The sequence below is a fragment of the Mauremys reevesii genome, linkage group 4 (genome assembly GCF_016161935.1).
Source record: "Mauremys reevesii isolate NIE-2019 linkage group 4, ASM1616193v1, whole genome shotgun sequence".
Taxonomy (NCBI): domain Eukaryota; kingdom Metazoa; phylum Chordata; order Testudines; family Geoemydidae; genus Mauremys; species Mauremys reevesii.
The window spans coordinates 93,498,404-93,518,616 of record NC_052626.1 but is presented as its reverse complement, the minus strand read 5'-3'; the positions used below and the strand labels follow the sequence as shown (position 1 = coordinate 93,518,616).

Here is a 20,213-nt window from a genome sequence, read left to right as displayed (position 1 = left end):
ACAGGTTAGAAGATGGCTAAAAGGCTGAGGCTAGAAATGGAAACCACAAGATCTGCTGACTCCCTTATAAAATGTTTCATGGTTATTCAAGGCCTTTTCATTTGCCTTTTTGCAGTAGTGATGTTTCAGGAGAAGAGCTTGCAATGCAGTCTGGTGTCAAAGGAGTCAATGCAATCTGAGGCTAATTCACAGAGGCTTCATGTTACTGAGCAAGGAGAACATAGTCACACTCTCTCTGCAACTCTTATGAGGTTGTGTCTAGAAATGTCATTCCGTTCTGGGCACCTGAACACCAGAAAGATGTTGGCAAACTGCCAGGAAAATATCAGAGAACAAAACCAAAATGATCAAGGGAGCTGGAAGAATTGGTTTATGGGGAAAAGATTTAAAAAGATGAATATGTAGATGAAGACTATGAGAGAACTGCAAGGTGGTAGTCAGGGGCATTAAACACTTCTCAGGAGGCACACACGAAGAGCCTGAAGAATAGCTTCAAGGCATTACAAGGAGGTACTAATTAGGAGTAAGGGAATGACATTATCCAAAGATACACGTAGGCTGAATATCAGGAAAAAATTCCTAGTAGTGAAATGTATTTGACCATGGAATAGTCTTTGCTAAGGAAAGTAGTGGCCACTCCATCATTAGAGAACTTTAAACTGAGACTAGACAAAGAACTGAATGGTGATGTTATAACAGTAATGATAGTTAGGCACATAGAGTGTTTTTCATGTGTAGATCTCAAAGTTGTTTATTACTACTGCTGCTGCTGCTACTACTAATAGATGGGTATGTTTTACTACCCCAATTTCTATACTGATGGGAGAAATCCACCATGGACAGGAGGATGGACTAGTTTCTGCCTCTCATTTTATTATTCTGTTGTGGTTCCTTTATAATGTAGAGATTGTACATTGTCAAAAGTGACTCTAGATCAGGGATTGGCAACCTTTGTCATGCTCCCACCAGGGTAAGCCCCCTGGTGGGCTGGGCCACTTTGTTTACCTGCTGCGTCCACAGGTTGAGCCAATTGTGGCTCCCACTGGCCGCAGTTTGCTGTTCCAGGCCAATGGGGGCTGCGGGAAGTGGCGCTGGCCAAGGGATGTGCTGGCTGCAGCTTCTCACAGCCCCCATTGGCCTGAATGGTGAACCGCAACCAGTGGGAGCCGCGATCGGCCGAACCTGCAGACATGGCAGGTAAACAAACCAGCCCGCCAGGGGGCATACCCTGGTGGGCCACGTGACAAAGGTTGCTGATCCCTGCTCTAGATAAAGGAATGTTATAATTGTTCTAATGTTACTCAACACACCAAAGCAGTAAGGAAACACAAATAAACTTGTAGCAGAAGTTCACTGTGGTAGGAGAACTTTGATTGTTCTACTTCCTCCTCTGCTCATCTAACTCCAGCTTCTTGTATTTTCTGGATGTTTCGAGCACAGTATGAAAAGCAAAAGTGAAAAATGTCAGCATTAGGACCTGGATGTGAAAGACCATAAATTGGATTAAACTTCAATAAAGCTTAATGAAAAGTGGTGTTCACAGAGAGAAAATGCATTATTATTCTGATTTTCATTATGTAGTTCAACAATGCAAATAAGTAAAGAATCTAAAGAGAGACAAGCAGTTGCAATCCTTAAATATAGGTCAAGTACTATGGTTCCCATTATCAAATAAGGGCCACTCAGGACCGTACAAATCCCAGAGTCATAATACAAATATACTTATAGTCTCATTCTACTGACTTCCTGATCAGGAAAGAGCTTTTGACTGCACAATGGTGAGGGAGCTCAAATAGGCAACAGTAATAAGATGTGACTTCAACTGCCAGCATATAAACTGGGGAAATGTAATACTGGAGCAATCATTCAAGAAACAATTTCTTTGCACATTAACCAATTGCTTCCTAGACCAATTAGTTTCAGAGCACACAGAAACAGAGGCTATTCTTGACATAGTCTTAAGGAATACACAGGTTGAAGAAGAAACTATAGCTAAGCTACAACAGTGACCATGGTATAATTCAATTCACTATCTTTGAAGAAGGGAGAATACAAAAAACTAACACTACAACATGCAGCTTTAGAAAAGGGATTTATAAAATAATGAGGAAGTTAGTCAAACAGACCCGAAAATGGAAAGTGAGGAAGTTAAAATGTGTTGACTCAGCATAGAAGCTATTTAAGCAAACTGTACCATAATTGAACTTCGGAAGGTATGTATCCCCTTAAACAAATACAGACAAAGAAATGTAAGAAGAAACGGTATGGCAATATTGCATAGCAAGATTATAATGGTTATTTGAGTCAAACAAGTATTGTTAATGTTTACAGTATAATAATGGCTAGGAGCCCCAGCAGAGACTGAGAACGCAGTGTGTTTGATGCTGTATCTACACATGGTAAGAGCTAATACAAACAAAGGGTGGGACAAAGACTATGGTATGACCTCCATTTTACAGGATGGGCAACTGAGGCATGGAGAGATTAAGTGACTTACTGAAGGTCACAAAGGAAATCTGTGGCATAGCTGAAGTTGAACCCAAATTGTTTGAGCCTCAAAGCTCATGCCTAAACCAAAGTCAGAATCCAGCCCCAGTGAGCCAGTAGTAAGGAACATAAATGATGGCAGGCAAAACGTAAAGTGGAAATTAAGAGGGCTAAAAGGGAATGAAGAGCAATCATTCTTTAAATATATCAGAAGTGGGAATAGTAAGAGTCATGGAGTTAAGAGAGGAATTCAGGAGGCTACGGGGAAAATACTCATATGAGCAAATATAACATTCAATGTTTGTGAATAGAAACAGCTTTGAAATTAATTTTCTGTAAATATACAAGCCAGTTGAACTTTGTCATTTAATTGTTCACCAAAGGCAAAAGCAATCTAGACATAGCTGAAACAAACTTGAAAAAAATTTCAAAATAAATATCCACACTATTATTTTGCACTATTCACCCCTCTCTATAGAAATGTTCTTGAAACTTAACCAAGACACAAAGTAATCCACTGTCTTTCAATCGAGGCAGTACTAACATCCTCCAGATCTGCAGCTGAATCACTCAGCTCAGGTCAGGACAATCATCAACTAAAACTGCTCTGTACACTAGCCAACGCAGAGTTCGGTATGCACATTGGGCTTGTGTCACCTTAAATCCCAGACACTGTTTGTATCCAACACAAATAACTGTTTGGCAAATGCTCAGAATCCTCATCTCTCTCTTGAACTTGAGTTTCCCAGTTGGCTAATCTGTGTGCAAAAAATTAATCAGCAGAGATGAAAAAATTGCCAGTGGAATAGTAAAGTAAATACCCATAAATTAAATAATACTTTAAAGAGGACATAAATACTCATTACAATTTCTTAATTTTATGGTAATGCAAAATTACTACGTAGCCTATAAGAGATAAATAGCATGTATTTCCACATAATTAGTATACAAACAGAGTAATACTTATTTCTACCCTGTAAACAAAGCCATAAACTTGATAGTTTCCCTCCTGCCTGATTGCAAGGGTAATTTTGTAGTAGAAAATAATCTTTACTATAGGTCTCAGAAAATCAGATTGTCTATAGCTAAGGGAGCTTTATTCTTTATAAGTATTTCATTGAGTGGGGTGGGCAAATATATTTTTAATATGTTGAACTATGCAAAATCTAAGTTGCTGGAGATGTATATTCCTTTAGCTTTCATGCTTCCTCCATCTCACAGTTTAACAGTCTAACCACAAAGCTTTTGTGATCTGAATAAAATAGAATTTCACGCCTTTAACGCTGCAGGATTTCTTCTCATAGAACGATTCAATCTAGTTTTGCTCTGCACACATAATAGTGTGTACTGATGATGTTTATGGGGGAAGGGCTTGTTTGTTTTTAAGAAAACCTACAGCCTTTTAGAAAAGTACAATGGTGACACTCATCTTCCTGACCTCTGCAACATTGACACTGTGTTGTGTTCGCCCTTGGCAACTGGAAGTGACAATCTGTACTTGCTTGACGCAGTACAATACAGACTTTTCACCACTGCTTATAAACGTTTGCCTTAGAAAACATGTTGCATTGCATTTCAAAACAGTATATACATTCTTGTCTGGAAAGTGTATTTGAAATGCTTCGCAAGTGGAAATAGCCTTAGCTCTTGCAGAGAAGTTCCTTTTGGGTGAAATTCACTCCATCCCCATACAGTCCCAATATTCAGGTTCTATTCAGGTGGTGTATGCAGCAAAGGAGAGGAGAAATCCGCCCTGCCCCCAAAAATCAAGGGCCAGTGTGCAGAGCTGCTGCCTTTGGGCTAGAATATAGGCTATTGCTTCATAGCCACTATGCACTGCTCTCACAGGTTTCCTGAGACCATTGGATTTGGATACATTTCAATCCAGGGTCTTTTTCCTGGCCTATTTCTATCATGTCCCTCCATGTGCTTCTTCTAGGACCATATAACCGTTGAATCACAACAAAGATTTTACAAAAATACTCACTCGCCAAGAGCAGTTCATGCTCTCATCTTATATAAATCCAGATTAAACTGGATTAATTAAGGATAGACAAATGTCAGACAATATTCAGAGGATACTTGGAATCATCCACAATCATTTTCTTATCGGACGTAGAGCTGGTTTAGAGACCTTTTCCCCGGCATTTGGGGGGGTTGGAAGCACTCCCATGTGGCCTTTGAGCCAGCAGAACCCTATATGGCCATTGTAGTGTTCAGGAATCACTCTGGGCTCAAGTGGCTTGAAAGAGATCCTCTTTATTCAGTGACACAGTTCCCCGTCTGCCCCTGCATAACCAAAAATGGGCTTCTGCAGTGCCCTTCCCACAAATTTCCTGTCTGGGAAGCTAAACCACTTAAAGATACAGTTCCCAATACAACATCTTCCTGTCCCAGCCAAAACTTGCCACCATCATCACTTAATAAACAACATTGATACAACAGACAATTCAAATGCTAACAATCAACCTACTAATTAAATGTAATAACAGTGTTCAATTAACCTCTGAGATGTCTTGTACTATCACTTGGATTTCTGGGTTTCCCTTGAAATATCAGTACTATGATTATTAAGAGGTGGCAAGTCCCTTTGTTCTAAGTCTTATATCTTGGGGCTTGGTTGTCTTGTTCCCTTGTGGTTGTTGCCTGAGAGCTTCTCTGGCAAAAAAGCAAACTCATTGCCCCTTATCTCCCTCCCTTCTGGGAGTGTTTCTAATTCCTCTTCAGTGTAAGCCTGTCTGGAATAACAACCTCATAAGACTGCACACAGGACAACCCCATATGACACCACTGCTGTTTGCGATCACTGATTCCCATTACAGATATGCTCTGTGTCATGTTCACTAAATGGTGGCAGCTCCTGGGAACCCAAATCATATTGCTTTTTTTGTTTAGCTTTATCTGTCTCTTTATACATTTGCAAATTCCCAGTGACACTTACATCAGCTTCTCTCATTTCAGACATTCTTGTCCTCTGTTTTCAGTTAAATAAAATGTCTGCAGGTGACATTTCATTGATGCCATCCTGTAATTTAACAATACTAAGTATGGATCAAGTCTGACTTCACAGCTTTTTTTCAGTATCCCCTTATATTTTAACACCATTTTCTACCAACCCACTGAATTGCAGATAATGGGGATTAATGGTTATATATCTAAACCTGGGCTTCATTGCAAACTTCTTAAACCCATGCCCACTAAACTATAGCCAATTGTCAGATGACTATGTCAGGTATATGTCTAGCAAAAAGCAGATTTGACATGCACAGTCACTTGTTTAGCTGAGGTAGCTTCTAGTAAGGTTCTCTAAAGGAAGCAAGAATAATAGTCTTCAATGAGTATATAGTTTTTTCCACTCAACATAAACAAATCTATTCCTATTTTGCTCCAGGAGGCCAATTTTTCCTGTTCCACCAGCATAGGCTCTTTTGCTTGACTTGGTGTGTATTTTTGGTGGACGTGACAAGCCTTAACAACTTCCTCAGTGTTGCTGCTCATTTGAAGCCAGTATAAAACCTCTCCAGTCCTTTTCTTTGATATTCCAGTTCCTAAATGGCCTTAATGTATCCTTTTAATATATATTTTTCCTGTAGTATTTTAGGGATCACCACCCTGGAATCTTTAAATAAAATTCCATTTGGAACGGAGCGCTTCCCCCCCTGAATTGGTGATAGGGGTTGAGAACATGCTGCAGGGTTTCATCCTGAGTTGTTGCTCTGGACTGTGCTCCATTGCACTTTTGTCAAATACTCTAGAATGCATGTCTGCAACCACCAAGTCCCTCTCACATTTGCATTAAATTTACAAATTATACATTTGTAAGTGAAAAAATAATCATTCTATTCTTGGGGGGCTACTTGCCAGGCCCCTTTTGGCAATGGCAATAGGTAGTTTGTGGTCAGTTTCAGCTATCACGGGCCTCCTATAAATGAAGAGATTAAATGATTTTTACCCCTGGACTAAGGCCAAAGCCTCCTTCTCTCTTTGAACATACTGATACTCTGTTTTATTAGTGCCCATGACACACAAGTCACTGGTCTCCACGTTGGACCATACGATTGTAAGAGGACTGTGACACTATCCTCCTTTGAAGCATCCATGGACAACTTAGTTTTGCACTTGCTGTCATAGTATCTCAGGACTGGTGCTTCTTTAATTAACTCCTTCTCTAGGTCCATTGGACAGCGTTGCACAGTAATATGCTCAGGTTACTGCTTGGAGTAGATGGATCAGACATTGTTTTTGTTGTGTATTTGGTTGTCATGTTTTTTGTTGCTATGGCAACTGAGTTAGATTATTATGGGTTAGCTCAACCGGTTTCGACCGGCTGAGTGAGCTCTCTGTGTCTGTAAATAAAATGGAGGTTTTGGTTAGCTGCCTGCTCTCTGGCTTCAAGTGATTGCTTCCTACGCCGGCTGCCCCAAGGATTTAACACTGGCGACGAGGGTGGGATCCTGGTGCTGCTCCAGTAACAGAAGGAAGTAGAAGTCAAGGTAAAGAACAAACAAACAAAAAAAGCTGCTTGTTTGCACTGACTGTGAAAGTGAAACTAAAAATCATGGCTACTCTGACCAGGCCCCTGGAGCCTTTTGATGAGAATACAGAGCAGTGGCATGTGTATACTGAGCGTTTTGAGCTTTTTGGATTGCAAATGACATTACAGAAGCGAAGAAGGTGCCAATATTCTTAACTGTTGTAGGGGCTAAAACCTACTCTCTGCTACGCAGCTTACTGCACCCTGTTAAGCCTGAGACTAAATCTTACAGTGACATTGTGGAAATCCTGGGGTCTCATTTCTCCCCAAAACCACTGGTAATTGCTGAAAGATATAGGTTCCACAAAAGAGACCAAAAGGAAGATGAAACAGTTGTACAATTTGTAGCCATTTTAAAAAAGCTAGCAGAACACTGTGAATTTAAAGAGATGTTAAATGATGCCCTGCGTGACAGGTTAGTGTGTGGCCTCTGCAGTGAAGCTATACGGAAGCGCCTACTGACAGAGGCTCAGCTTACATTACAGAAGGCTGTTGATATTGCTGTCTCCATGGAACTGGCTACAAGGGAGGCACAATACATCGGTGCATCCCCTAGGGTGCAAAAAGTGTCACAAGAACTGACCCACAAAACGGTGCAGAGTCAAGAATGTTACCGCTGTGGTAAGCTGGGTCACCAGGCATCAGAATGCTGGTGTAAGGACCTGGTGTGTCGACACTGTGGCAAAAAGGGACACATTGAGTATGCCTGTAAACAAAAGAAAGAGGCCTGTGGTCTGGCCGACAAAAAGAGGAACCTTGCATACCCTAGAGCAGACCCAGGATGATCAAGGTGACACCTCCTCACAAGAGGAAGTGCCACTGCATGTTTTGTCTTTGGCAGCGGGCTCACATGAATACTGGGTAACCCCTTTATTGGAGGGCAAACCTATACGCATGGAACTAGACACCAGTGCAGCTGTCTCGCTGGTTCCTGAGACTGTGTATAAGGAAAAGCTACAGCATCTTCCGCTTAAGGCAACAAAAACTGTTCTGAAGACGTATACAGGTGAAGCTGTGCCCATGTTGGGCACTATTGATGTTAAGGTGGAGCTCAATGGACAGGCAGCTAAATTGCCACTGTTTGTGGTGAGAGGTGACTACCCAGCCTTAATGGGTAGGTCTTGGCTTGGGAAGATGCAACTGAACTGGGCAGAAGTGCACCGGATGACTAAAGAAGAAACCAGTCTAACCCCTATTCTAAGGAAACATGCTGCTGTTTTTGGAGATGATTTGGGAAGTATGAAGGGAATCACTGTGACATTGAACATTAAACCTGACAGTCCACCAAAATATCTGAAAGCCCGAACTGTGCCATATGCCATCAGGCAAAAGTTGAAGCAGACCTGGAGCGCCTGGTCACCAATGGAGTCCTAATACCAGTTACCCATAGCTCATGGGCCACTCCTATCGTTCCAATCGTGAAGAAAGATGGCTCTCTCCGGATTTGCGGTGATTTTAAAGTCACTGTCAACCCAGTGTTGTGTGCAGAGCAATACCCGCTTCCCCGCATCGATGACCTCTTCGCAGGCCTGGCTGGGGGACAAAAGTTCAGTAAGATTGATCTGAGTCAAGCATATTTACAGATGCATGTCGATGAAAAGTCCCAAGAGCTGTTGACTATTGTGACTCATAAGGGGCTTTATCAATACTGTCGCCTACCCTTCGGAATAACATCTGCTCCCGCCCTGTTCCAGAGGGCTATGGACCAGATCTTGTGTGGCTTGTCAGGAGTTCAGTGCTATCTGGATGATATCCTGGTCACTAGAAGAAATGAAGAAGATCACTTAAAGAATTTAGAGGCTACCCTACAAAGACTGGAAGAGTATGGCCTACGAGTTCGCAAAGACAAGTGTGAATTCTTCAAGCCCTCTGTTGAATATTTGGGACACATCATTGATTCTGCAGGTCTTCATAAGGCCCCTGCAAAAGTTAAAGCTATTGTGGAGGCTCCCCCACCTCGAAATGTAAGCCAGCTGCGCTCGTTTCTAGGACTCCTGAACTATTATGGAAAGTTCATCTCACAGTTAGCCACACTGCTAAAACCACTTCATGAGCTCCTTGGGCAGAACAAGGCCTGGAAGTAGACTGAAGCCTGTGATGTTGCGTTTAACAAAGCTAAGGATGCACTGCTAAATTCTGAAGTTCTAACGCACTTTGATCCATCCTTACCACTGCAATTGGCCTGCGATGCCTCCCCTTATGGAGTCATGTCACATATTATGCCTTCAGGAGAAGAGAGACCTGTTGCTTTTGCTTCACGCACTCTAAGCAAAGCAGAAACTAACTACGCCCAAATCGAACGTGAGGCATTAGGAATTGTTTTTGGAATTCGAAAGTTTCATCAGTACCTGTTTGGGTGAAAATTTACTCTTCTCACAGACCATCGACCTCTGACATCAATTTTTGGACCCTACACAGGCATTCCCCCATTAGCTGCTAGTCGTATGCAACGTTGGGCATTGTTACTTTCAGCACACACATATGAAATCAAATATTGGAAATCCACTCTGCACGGCAATGCAGATGGCCTCTCAAGGTTGCCTTTGCCGGTCAAACACCGAGATAGTGCCCAAAAGGAAATCTTCTACTTTGAACAGGTAGAGAATACACCCATCACTGCTACTCAGATAAAGAAGGCAACTCGCGTTGACCCAGTATTGTCCCACGTTATGGACCTGGTGATGCATGGAAAATCTCGACAAACCTCTCCGGTCTCATCCGACCTTGTTCCCTACATGTCCAAGCGGACGGAGTTATCGGTCCAATCTGGTTGTTTGTTGTGGGGGAGACGTGTCATTATTCCACCACCACTGAGATCACAGATGTTAGAACAGTTACATTCCGGTCACTGTGGAATAGTGCGCATGAAGGAAATTGCACGAAGCTATTTTTGGTGGCCTGGACTGGACAGCGCTATTGAAGAGAAGGCAAAAGCTTGTATGTCATGTCAGGGTGTGAGGAATGCACCCCAGTGGGCACCCCTACACCCATGGGACTGGCCTGAAAACCCGTGGCAACGTATTCACGTTGACTTTGCTGGCCCTTGAAGGAAGCATGTTCTTGGTGGCAATAGATGCCCATTCTAAATGGCCAGAAGTCTCTATAATGCAGTCCACTTCGGCAGAGAGTACTATCCAAAAACTACGAGGACTCTTTAGTCGTTTTGGTCTGCCAGAACAACTTGTGAGCGACAACGGACCGCAGTTCGTTTCTCAGGAGTTTCAAAATTTTATGAAGGCAAATGGGATACACCACATCACGTCAGCACCATATCATCCGTCCACCAACGGATTAGCTGAAAGATTTGTGCAGACAATGAAAAACGCTTTGAAATCAGCAAGGGGACAACACTCCATTCAAAAGCGTCTGGATACCTTTTTACTTTCCTACAGAAACACACCTCATGCTACGACCCACGCATCTCCGGCCTTTCTAATGATGGGACGACAGCTGCGCACTTGCTTTGATCTGCTGAAACCTTCTGAACCCCGACAAATTGTGCAACATCAGCAGCAATATCAAGTCATCAGACGGGCACCCAGAGCAAAAGACCGAACCTTTAGCCCAGGACAGCCAGTTTTGGCTCGGAATTATACTTCCAGAGCTAAATGGGTTCCGGCCACAGTCATCACTCAAACAGGACCTGTTTCCTACACAGTCCGGACTGCAGAGAATCTTACCTGGCGGCGACATGTAGATCAGCTGTTGCCAGGTCATGCCAGTCCTCAGGACCCATCTGCAGGTGAGGGGTCTGACTTCACCTCTTCTGGTGAGGGACCGAATCACGAGTCACCTGTTTCTGACTGTTCTCCTCCATTACTGCCGGTGGCTGAGATACCCCTTTGCCCAGCACGAGCTGATACCACCTCCTCACCTGTTCGTGCTGCGGACCCTGAGCCCCTAGTGCTTTCAGGTGCAATAACACCAGAAGTTCACCGTAATCCACCTAGAGACAGAAGGCCTCCTCATCGGCTGGATCTTTAGCTAGGGTGAACCCACGGTTATGGGGCAAAATAATCCCCAGGGTTTAGCCGGGAATGGAGGCAGTCTACCCTCCTTCTCTAGTCTAGTGTGTGTTTTATTTAGGGGATGTTCTTATTAGGGGGGGAGGAATATGTTGTGTATTTGGTTGTCATGGTTTTTGTTGCTATGGCAACTGAGTTAGATTATTATGGGTTAGCTCAACCGGTTTCGACCGGCTGAGTGAGCTCTCTGTGTCTGTAAATAAAATGGAGGTTTTGGTTAGCTGCCTGCTCTCTGGCTTCAAGTGATTGCTTCCTACGCCGGCTGCCCCAAGGATTTAACAGTTTTCCCTACAAAGTTCACCATTCCAAGGAATCTTTGTACCCCTTCTCTGTCTGTTGGAGCAGGCATGTTGTAGATGGCTTCAACCTGGCTGTGATCTATCTGTATACTTTGCTGTGTTAACTCTCCCCACCCCAGAAGTGTTATTTCTGTTACATAGAATTTACATTTTTGTTTACTAATTAGCCCAGCAGCTCTGATGCTTTCTAAAGCTGCTTGGAGTCTCTGGTCATGCTCTTTTATTGTTCTTCCCCAGATCAAAACATCATCTGTGTAAACCTTAGTGCTCTTTATATCATGAACAATTAAATCTCTTCCAGTTGTCTTGCATATTTTCAAGTCTGGTAGAGCTTTTAGCTGCTCCATTCTTCCACTTAGGTTATTTTCTATTTACTTCTGGCACCTTGTTGTATTCAATATTCATTCAGGGCCCAAGGTGCTTGGAGTAGATCCTCATTTGGTGATGCAGTTCCCCAGTTATCTCTGCATAGCAGAACATGGATTTCTGTAGCTTCCCTTCCTGCAGACTTCCTGTCTTGGAAGCTAAACCTCTAAGGCTACACTACAAGCTGGGGGTGTGATTCCCCTGCTCCTGTACTCATACTCATGCTAGCTCTCATTGAACTAGCATTAACACAAACAATAGTGTAGGTACAGTAGCATGGGTAGTGCATCAGAGGCACTGCTAAACCATGCTGGGTATGTGCACACTGGTTTCAAGCAAGTTTGTAGTCAGCACAGCTCAGCCATGCCTCTACTGCTGCTACCATGGGTACATTTGTACTCATGCTAGCTTGATGAGAGCTAGCACAAGCAGGAGAATCACACCCCTAGCTCCTAGTGTTGATGTAGCCCAAAGGTACAGGTCCTCAGGCTTAACTGATGTAGAGGGCTTTGTGGGCTTTCAGCCCATTGGTGTGAATTTTTACCTCTACGGTGGTAACCTACAGACTATAATAGAGTTGAAACCAGTAGGGGTGTATAGAAAGTATTTCTAAATGCCTATAGAATTTAAGAGCACAGGACATTTCTGAAGAATTCTTACTCCAAACTATAAGATTTAAGGAGACTTAGATTCCTGCTACACAACCCCACAGAACATCTAGATTTCCTCCCGCAGAAGTGTTCCATGAGGGTTCTCAGAACCAGACTCTTATTTCAGTTATACCAAAGTAACTCCACTGACTTCAATACAATTTTTTGAGATTTAGGCCTTCAGAGTAATCTGATCAGAATCTGACCCAGACAAGAGTCTCTTCTGGAGCTCTTGCCATCTGGAAAGGACTCCCTCTACTTCTCCATCTAACTCCAAATCTCTTCTCAACAGCTATGTTTCCTCGCTTAGCTTATCCCCTTGCATATAAATTATTCCTCATTATACTGCAAGAGTGGTATAGCCCCCCTTGAATTACACTGCAGCATAGGCTAATTCCCAGTCTCAGACTTACCCCCAGAAATGTGCATCTTGTACTGCCCAGCTTGTCCTGGGCTATACAAGATCATATAAAGTGTGATTTTTTTAATAGAAAATGATATGCACAAACCCTGTTATCCCAAATGGAGGTTCCCCAAACACTTCAACCCAAGCACACTGGTTTAGAGAAAATAATAAAACTACAGGAAGATAGATTTTAAGTGATTGCAAGTCATGAGGCTTAAAAGTCAGAGTTGGTTACAAGAAAATGAAAGTAAAACGTGACTAATAACTAACTTAACAAGCTAAGTGAATTCAAAGCAAAGATCTCTCTCACCACATGTTCTAGAAGTTTTACTGGCAGAATCTTTCAGTCAGGATTCCTCCTCAGTCCAAACCTGTTTCCTTTATTCTTCAGATGTTGTGGATGCCATGGAGGGAGAGAGAGAGAGAAAGGAGGAATAACTTGGGGCCTCTATTCCCCATTCATATACTTTTTCCTCTTCTTTGAGAATCATCTCTAGCTGGGGTTCAGGAGACAAAGTCTGTGGAGATAGGAACCTCCAGATGCTTCTTTGCCAAGGTGTGAGCAAGAAATGTACACTCTTTTTCCTGTCAAAGAATGGCCACTTAACCAGGTGATCATCCATTTGATTTAGTTGACTGAGGCATCAATTTGCCTTTTGTCTTTGAGGTAATAGGTAATAAGGTAATAATTGGAGATATATGAATCTCTTAGAACTGGAAGGGACCTCAAAAACTCATGGAGTCCAGCCCCCTGTCTTCACTAGCAGGACCAATTTTTGCCCCAGATCCCTAAGTGGCCCCCTGAAGGATTGAACTCACAACCCTGGGTTTAGCAGGCCAATGCTCAAACCACTGAGCTATGCCTCCCCCCTGGTTTATACTGCTTTTCTAAATTTGGAATACATCTCAGTAATGTCATACAGTAGAATTTTATAAATTTACATACAATGTTGCTACACATATTTTACCAGGACAATAATGATCAGCAAATAATCAGTTTTCGGTGATACCTCACAAGGCACACTTTGTACAAAAAGTTATCATAGTCTTGAAAAAGGGTTGTACATAAAGATACAGACTGTCACAGTAGTTTTGTTGGTTTCAGTGGGACTTCTCACATACTTAAAATTATACAGTAGGACAGCCATATTAAAGTTCTGCAGTGCCAAGTGCTTTTTGTGTGCTCAGGCTCTAACCCATTGTCTTTCTGAGTGGTATGTCATGAAGTAACACTATTTCTCTGAAAACTCAGGAACCCACTGGAGCTATAAAGTATCCATAGTGTGTCATGTGGATTGGATGGGTACTTCTGTCTCCTGTCTATCTCTAATTGCAAGTTTGCTGATTTTTCTGAGTCAATTTTGAACAGATTTTTGATGGTATTTACTTACAACACTGTCCCAGCCACATTCAGAGCTGAAAATGACAAGATTTTATATTATTTAGAAACACATTAAGAGGGAAAATTGTCACTTGGGGAATGCTCATTTTGAAAACAGGTTTGCTATTGTTTTGTGGATGAATAATTACTAAAATGTACAGGCCCAAACACTGGACCCAGTAAAATCAATAGCAAAACTCACACTGACTGTAATGGGACCAGGTTTTGGTGCCTGAAAAAACCTGGCTGCTTCTTCCGTAAGAAAAATGCCATTCATTACATGAAATTAAACTTGTGTGGGTAGTACAATGCCTACTCTCTGCAACACCCTATTACACATACACTTTAACTTACCAGCGAGCTGGAACATCATTCTCACTTAGTAAAATTTCCTGAAAAGAAGCCACAGTATCAGAAAATTAGCTTAAAAAACAAAAACAAACCCCACACTGCCAGGTAATTATTTCCATGTGACAATGGTAAATAACCACAGAAAGAGTTGCCTTCATTCTATTACCAAACACAGAATTTTGTGCGACTACAGAAACCCCTAACACCACTCAATCTCTCCCTCAGCTTCCCTGCACAGCTTTTGCCAAGTCTCCTCATGCTTAGCTTTCTGCTACTGATTGGAAGTGTCTGTACATATACCCTCATATGCTATTGACCCTTCCAGACAATCTGTACTTCATATGTGAGGAGGTACTCTCTCACTTCTGGAAGAATGGTACAGGCAGTTAATTGCTAGTTTTACCTTCAGGTCACTGGGTAAAGCAGTGGGCTAGGTAAGGGACAGTTGTATTTTACTGCTTCTCACATTGCGGAAGTAATTTTATCTCTTTGTGCCTCAGGAACCCAATCTGTACATTATAAAGCATAGTCACCTTTGTAAAGTGCTTTGAGATCTTACTCTGAAAAATGCCATAAAAGTACAAGGAATAATAGTATTTTTATTACTTCTCATGTCCCTAGGTCACACCTAAAATCTATCTACTTATAGCACACAGTAGCCTTGGATTTACATTCACTGAGTGGGGGGGGGGGGGAAGATTAACTAGGATAGTAGAGATTAATAGATATCAGAGAATACACACAGTATATCTGCAATGTATATGAGAAAAAAACCTCTATTTTCTGAGGGATTCTCAAAATACACCCAACACCAGAAAATTATTTACATGCATTGGATAAGGGAAGAGCTTTGTGGAATAGGAATATCTCCAAGAAAACCACAGAATCCACACAGTAGATAAACCATCCACACACACTGAATGTGGGGGAAGTTTTACTATTACAGGAGATTTCCAAACACACCAGAAAATTCACACCGTAGAGAGACCATGTACAGGCCCTGACTTTACAGCTGAAGGAGCAGTTCAGTTACACCAAGGAATCAAACACAGGAGGGGATACCATTCAAAAGGGATGCACTGAGTGCAAGAAAAGTTTTACTCAAAAGGAAATTCCCAGTCCACACAACAGGGAGAGCATTTCCCTGCACTGAGTATGAGAAGAGCTGTACACAAGGAGATCTATACAGACCAGAGAAACCATAGCAAACAGTAGCTATCTCCAGAGCTCCATTTCTTCATTCTCCTTTAATAAAATGTATAAAACCAACATTAATGCAATATGAAGAGAGAGACAAAGAAAGCAGAGTTCAGGAAGGTTCAAGGGTAGAGGACACTGCAAAAACATTGACTCAGCCACCTTGCACAGCACATCCTGTATATTTTATTACATGCTTTTAGCAGTATAAACATTTGCAGTTCTTATATAACAAGAAAAGCAAGTAGGCAGTGTTGTAGCCATGTTTGTCCCAGGATATTAGAGAGAGACAAAGTGGGTGAGGTAATGTCTTTTATTGGACCAGCTTCTGTTTGTGAGAGAGACAAGCTTTCAAGCTTACACAGAGCTCTTCTTTGGGTCAAAAGAAGACCTGAAGAAGAGCTCTATGTAACCTCAAAAGCTTGTCTAGCTCACAAACAGAAGTTGGTCCAATAAAAGATATCTCACCACCTCATCTCTCTAAGAAAAGCAAGAGCAGGAAAAAAAAGTGCCAGGATAACACTACTACAAGAACTTTGGCTGATAGATTTCCTGACTTTAGCCTTCTTAATCTTAATATTACAACTAAGCAGTGGATGTAGCGAGCCTATGGAACCAGGTTTTCTTCTCACTGTTACCCTCCTTCTTCCCTGCTTTTCTCGTACTGTTTGAGACACTAAATTGATGAGGTCTTAAATTAGATTGTTAGCTATTTGTAACAGGGACTGCATCTTCTTTTTTGCTTGTACAGCAACTTCGTGCAGCAGGGCACTGAATACGAGTGACAACAGATTGTGCAACGGATCCTAAATAACTTTAAAATTTAAAGTATTGGCAGTTTTGAAGAGTCTTAATACATCCATTTCCCCCCAGCCAACACTACCTTGTCCAGTGAGATATTTTATGTTAGCTATCTCATTAAACTGGGGTAAAGAAAAAGCATCCTATAACCATCCTAATTGGCTCTGTTTTTAAGGTAGTTATTTTTGAAGACAAATATAGAAGCACTCTGCTATAATCAATAGATCTCTGGGAGTGTAGAAGTTAACAACAAAATGGACTAAAACCATTATCATTGTTGGGTACATTGAGCTTTGGTTACCATTCATCCACCCAAGAGGCTAGGTCTGCAAGATATCCAAGATGCATACTGACCATACTCCTGTCATTAGTTCCTATTTTAAGATTAATGGAATGCTCTGAAATTAACTCAATCAGTGTAACTGGCTGAGATATAGGGAATTAATTCTCTAGAAACGTCCTGTACATACTTATTTAAACTACAGTTCCCAATAAAAAAAAATCCAAATACCAATATGCTAAAAGTATGTTTTTTTGTTTATTTTCATCTTCCTATTGCAATAGCAGCAGCCACCTTGAAACAGAACATATTCTAGGGTTTGATGACTGGCTAAGATTAATGGCCTAAGGTATAGCCTGTGGCCATCAGGTCCTCCCAGATTGTTTTCACTTCCCTCGCTTCCCAGAAAATGCCTTGTGCCCTTATGGCTGTTTAATTAGATCAGAAATTTATATTGGGAAATGCAGTACCTATCTAGAGCTGGTTGAGATGTAGCAGAGAAACAAACAAGCAATTCACAGTGCCTGTTTTTATGGTTTGGTAGTGCACATAATTAAAAATATCTTCCCAAATATCATTTTTGTAATGGATTTGTAGAAAACATTTCTAAAATGGTGACGGTGTTAACAATAAGATCTGCTCCAAGACACTGCATCTGGGCACATGGCCATATTCCTTATAGTAATGCTCACTATGCAAATATGAGGGAATGCAATAGCTGATTTCCCAAGGTACACAATGTGGGGAAGCGTGCTCTCGTACCAAAGAGCAGGATCAAGTCCTAAAAATAAGTTATGAATAAGTAATACATGCTGGGTCAGATTTTGTGTACAAATCTATAGCTTCCAGCAGTTTTTTGTTATACTTAACAGCAGTGGCCATCTGGAAAGCTTTATTTCCCTTCCTAGTCAGTTTGGGTAAGCTATCTAAGCCATATTCAGACACTAAAGCTACCTCTGTAGTCTATTTGCACTTTTTAGACTTCCATTGTCCTTTTAGTGAATAGGAATTCTTGTGCATAAATTCAGACAGTAATAATGGGAGATTGTTGCATGCTGATCTTTATGCAGGAGGAGGGGAAAATACACCTTCAGCATGCAAATCTGGCATTACACTGAAGTGATATGATACTGATAATATGCCCATGCTGGATGACATTGGAGTAATATTGTTAAAAAAAGGTCTGATGGATTCATTGGGACACTATGTAATATCACAGTCCTTAATGAGTTCATTTGACATTTCCAGGCATATCATATTGATTTGTATGACAGCTTAGTATTGTTAAGTATAAGTGTGTGCAAATTTTTATGACAATGTAACTGATCTCTGAAAATTGCAAAAGTGTCTTCCTAAATTAGCAATACAGTATCCTCTAAAAGTGAGAGTGCACATCCAGAGATGAAAGAACTATTGCATTAAAAAACATTGACAGGGATAGACAAATGCAAACCATGAAGGGTTATAGTCTCTCAGATCGGACACTCCCCCTTCCCCTGGCCACAGAAGGCACAGAACAGCGTGCAGGTGAGTGGGTCATGAACAATTTCCTCCCTTCAAAGAATAAGCAGCCATAGGGTTTACAGCAGTACCAGCCACAGAAAAGCTCCATTACAGTCAGGGGCGGCTCTAGACCCCAGCGCGCCAAGCAGGCGCGTGGGGCGGCCGTTTCCCGGGGGGGCGGCATTTGGCTCCGGTGGAGCTCCCGCCGGCATGCCTGCGGCAAGTCCACCGGAGCCCGGGACGAGCGGACCTGCTGCAGGCAACACTGCGGCGGGTCCCCTCTTCCCGCGGCTCCGGTTGAGCTCCCGCAGGCATGACTGCGGCAGGTTCGCTCGTCCCGGGCTCCGGTGGACCTGCCGCAGGCATACCGGCAGGAGCTCAACCGGAGCCGCGGGAAGAGGGGACCCGCCGCGGGACCGGGGAAGGGCGGCGCAGCACTCCGCGCTGCTTGGGGCAGCCTACTTTCTAGAGCTGCCCCTGATTACAGTTATGCAAGCTGAGAATGGAGAATTCCTTCATCCTGGAAACTTGTGAAGCCTCGCTGTATGCAGCCTGCATACTGAGGAAGTGCTCAAGGAAAAAGATTCGCATCCCACCATTATGTGGCAGGACCTCTGTGTAGTACTTGCTCTGAAGTACAGTGAAACACGACCTTTCAGTAGTGTGATTAAACCACTGGAATTCACTTGATGTCAAAGTAAATGGTTCCTGAGTGTCAGGATATCTTTCAGACACCCAAGTTATCTTGTATTAAACCAATTCATGTGTATCCCTAATGCAAAAAGAGCATTAGATATGATGGAAGAAAAATGCATGCATGTCCATCAAACTATATGATACGAGAAATTCAGACAATGTTGGTCCAAAAATATCAAATAACTGACACTGACATTCATTGATGCTGTGTGCCAAGTTTCAAATCTGCCTCTGAAACTGCACTCTCAAACCATCTCACTCATTCATTTCCTTCCTGCTCAGTTATTAATCCTAACGCTGCTTATGATGTTATGAAATTAGAAAGCAAGAGAAAACAGTCTTCCTGGGGGAGAAAAGTATTTATTTTGCTTGATAAGGAATTATTGTATGTTGTGGGTCATTTTCTTTTTCATGAATTATTTTGTAAAAAAAGGAATCATGTCTTTGGCAATCATTTACACACACTACACATGGTTTGTGTGCCATTAGCTATGGCTTCAACTTCACTATGGTCTTAATCATCCATACAAGCCATTTACAGTTTCATAAAGGTCACTACCAGGAACTTTAATCTTTAATTATCTGCAGACAAACACTGGGGAAAAAAAATCCTGTTAAAATATTTGCATTTTATACATATCAGTTATTGAATAATTTATAGTTATAGAAGGTGTGACATTCATCCCCACACTACACACACAGACCATCTTTGGATGGCACTATCAAGGGAGGCATTTCACTTCATCACCTTTGGTTTCCTCCGTCTGTCTGCCTAGGTTTGTAAAGTCATTCCACCATCATCTTACCTAAGCACCTTACAAGGTCATATTTACCCTAATAAACAGGCAAACAATATACACATGTTTTCTCTTCTTACCTTCTTCCAATGGCAGAATGAATTTTCTCACCTTTTCTCACGGAGGGGCACGTTGTGTTTGTCCATTGCATAGTCATGTTGAGAGTAGAAATTCTAATAATGCTGCAGCAGGAACGGGCACGACATACCCTTTAAGTCAAAGGTCAGTCTAAATACCAAACTAGAGATGTTCTTGAGTGTGCTCCCTCCCCATATATGAGGCCAGGGCCCTCATATTGCATTGACATCTCTACCAAATACTGGATGTACCAATAGTCCAGACTGCCAGAGCTGTCGGTCATGTTCTGTGCAATAGCTTAAAAACTGTTGTATGCTATTCAAATTTTAACTCTCCCAACTCTGTATTAGATATTTCCAAGT

The 20,213-nt window shown here is 42.0% G+C and overlaps 1 protein-coding gene across 9 annotated transcripts in view; it reads right to left on the bottom strand.

Moving 5' to 3' along the window:
• SPON1 (spondin 1) overlaps window positions 1-20,213 on the bottom strand; it is a 416,250-nt gene that overhangs the window by 376,416 nt on the left and 19,621 nt on the right. For 6 of the 9 annotated variants that reach the window (XM_039539043.1, XM_039539048.1, XM_039539049.1 and 3 more), the window contains exon 2: window positions 13,078-13,152. The exons of 1 other annotated variant lie outside the window; for it this stretch is intronic. The gene's annotated coding sequence lies outside the window, so the exon portion shown is untranslated. Of the gene's footprint in view, window positions 1-5,428; window positions 5,447-13,077; window positions 13,153-14,502; window positions 14,541-19,884; window positions 19,983-20,213 lie in introns of those variants that run through there. 2 more of the 9 variants (XM_039539044.1, XM_039539047.1) reach the window with 2 other exon arrangements.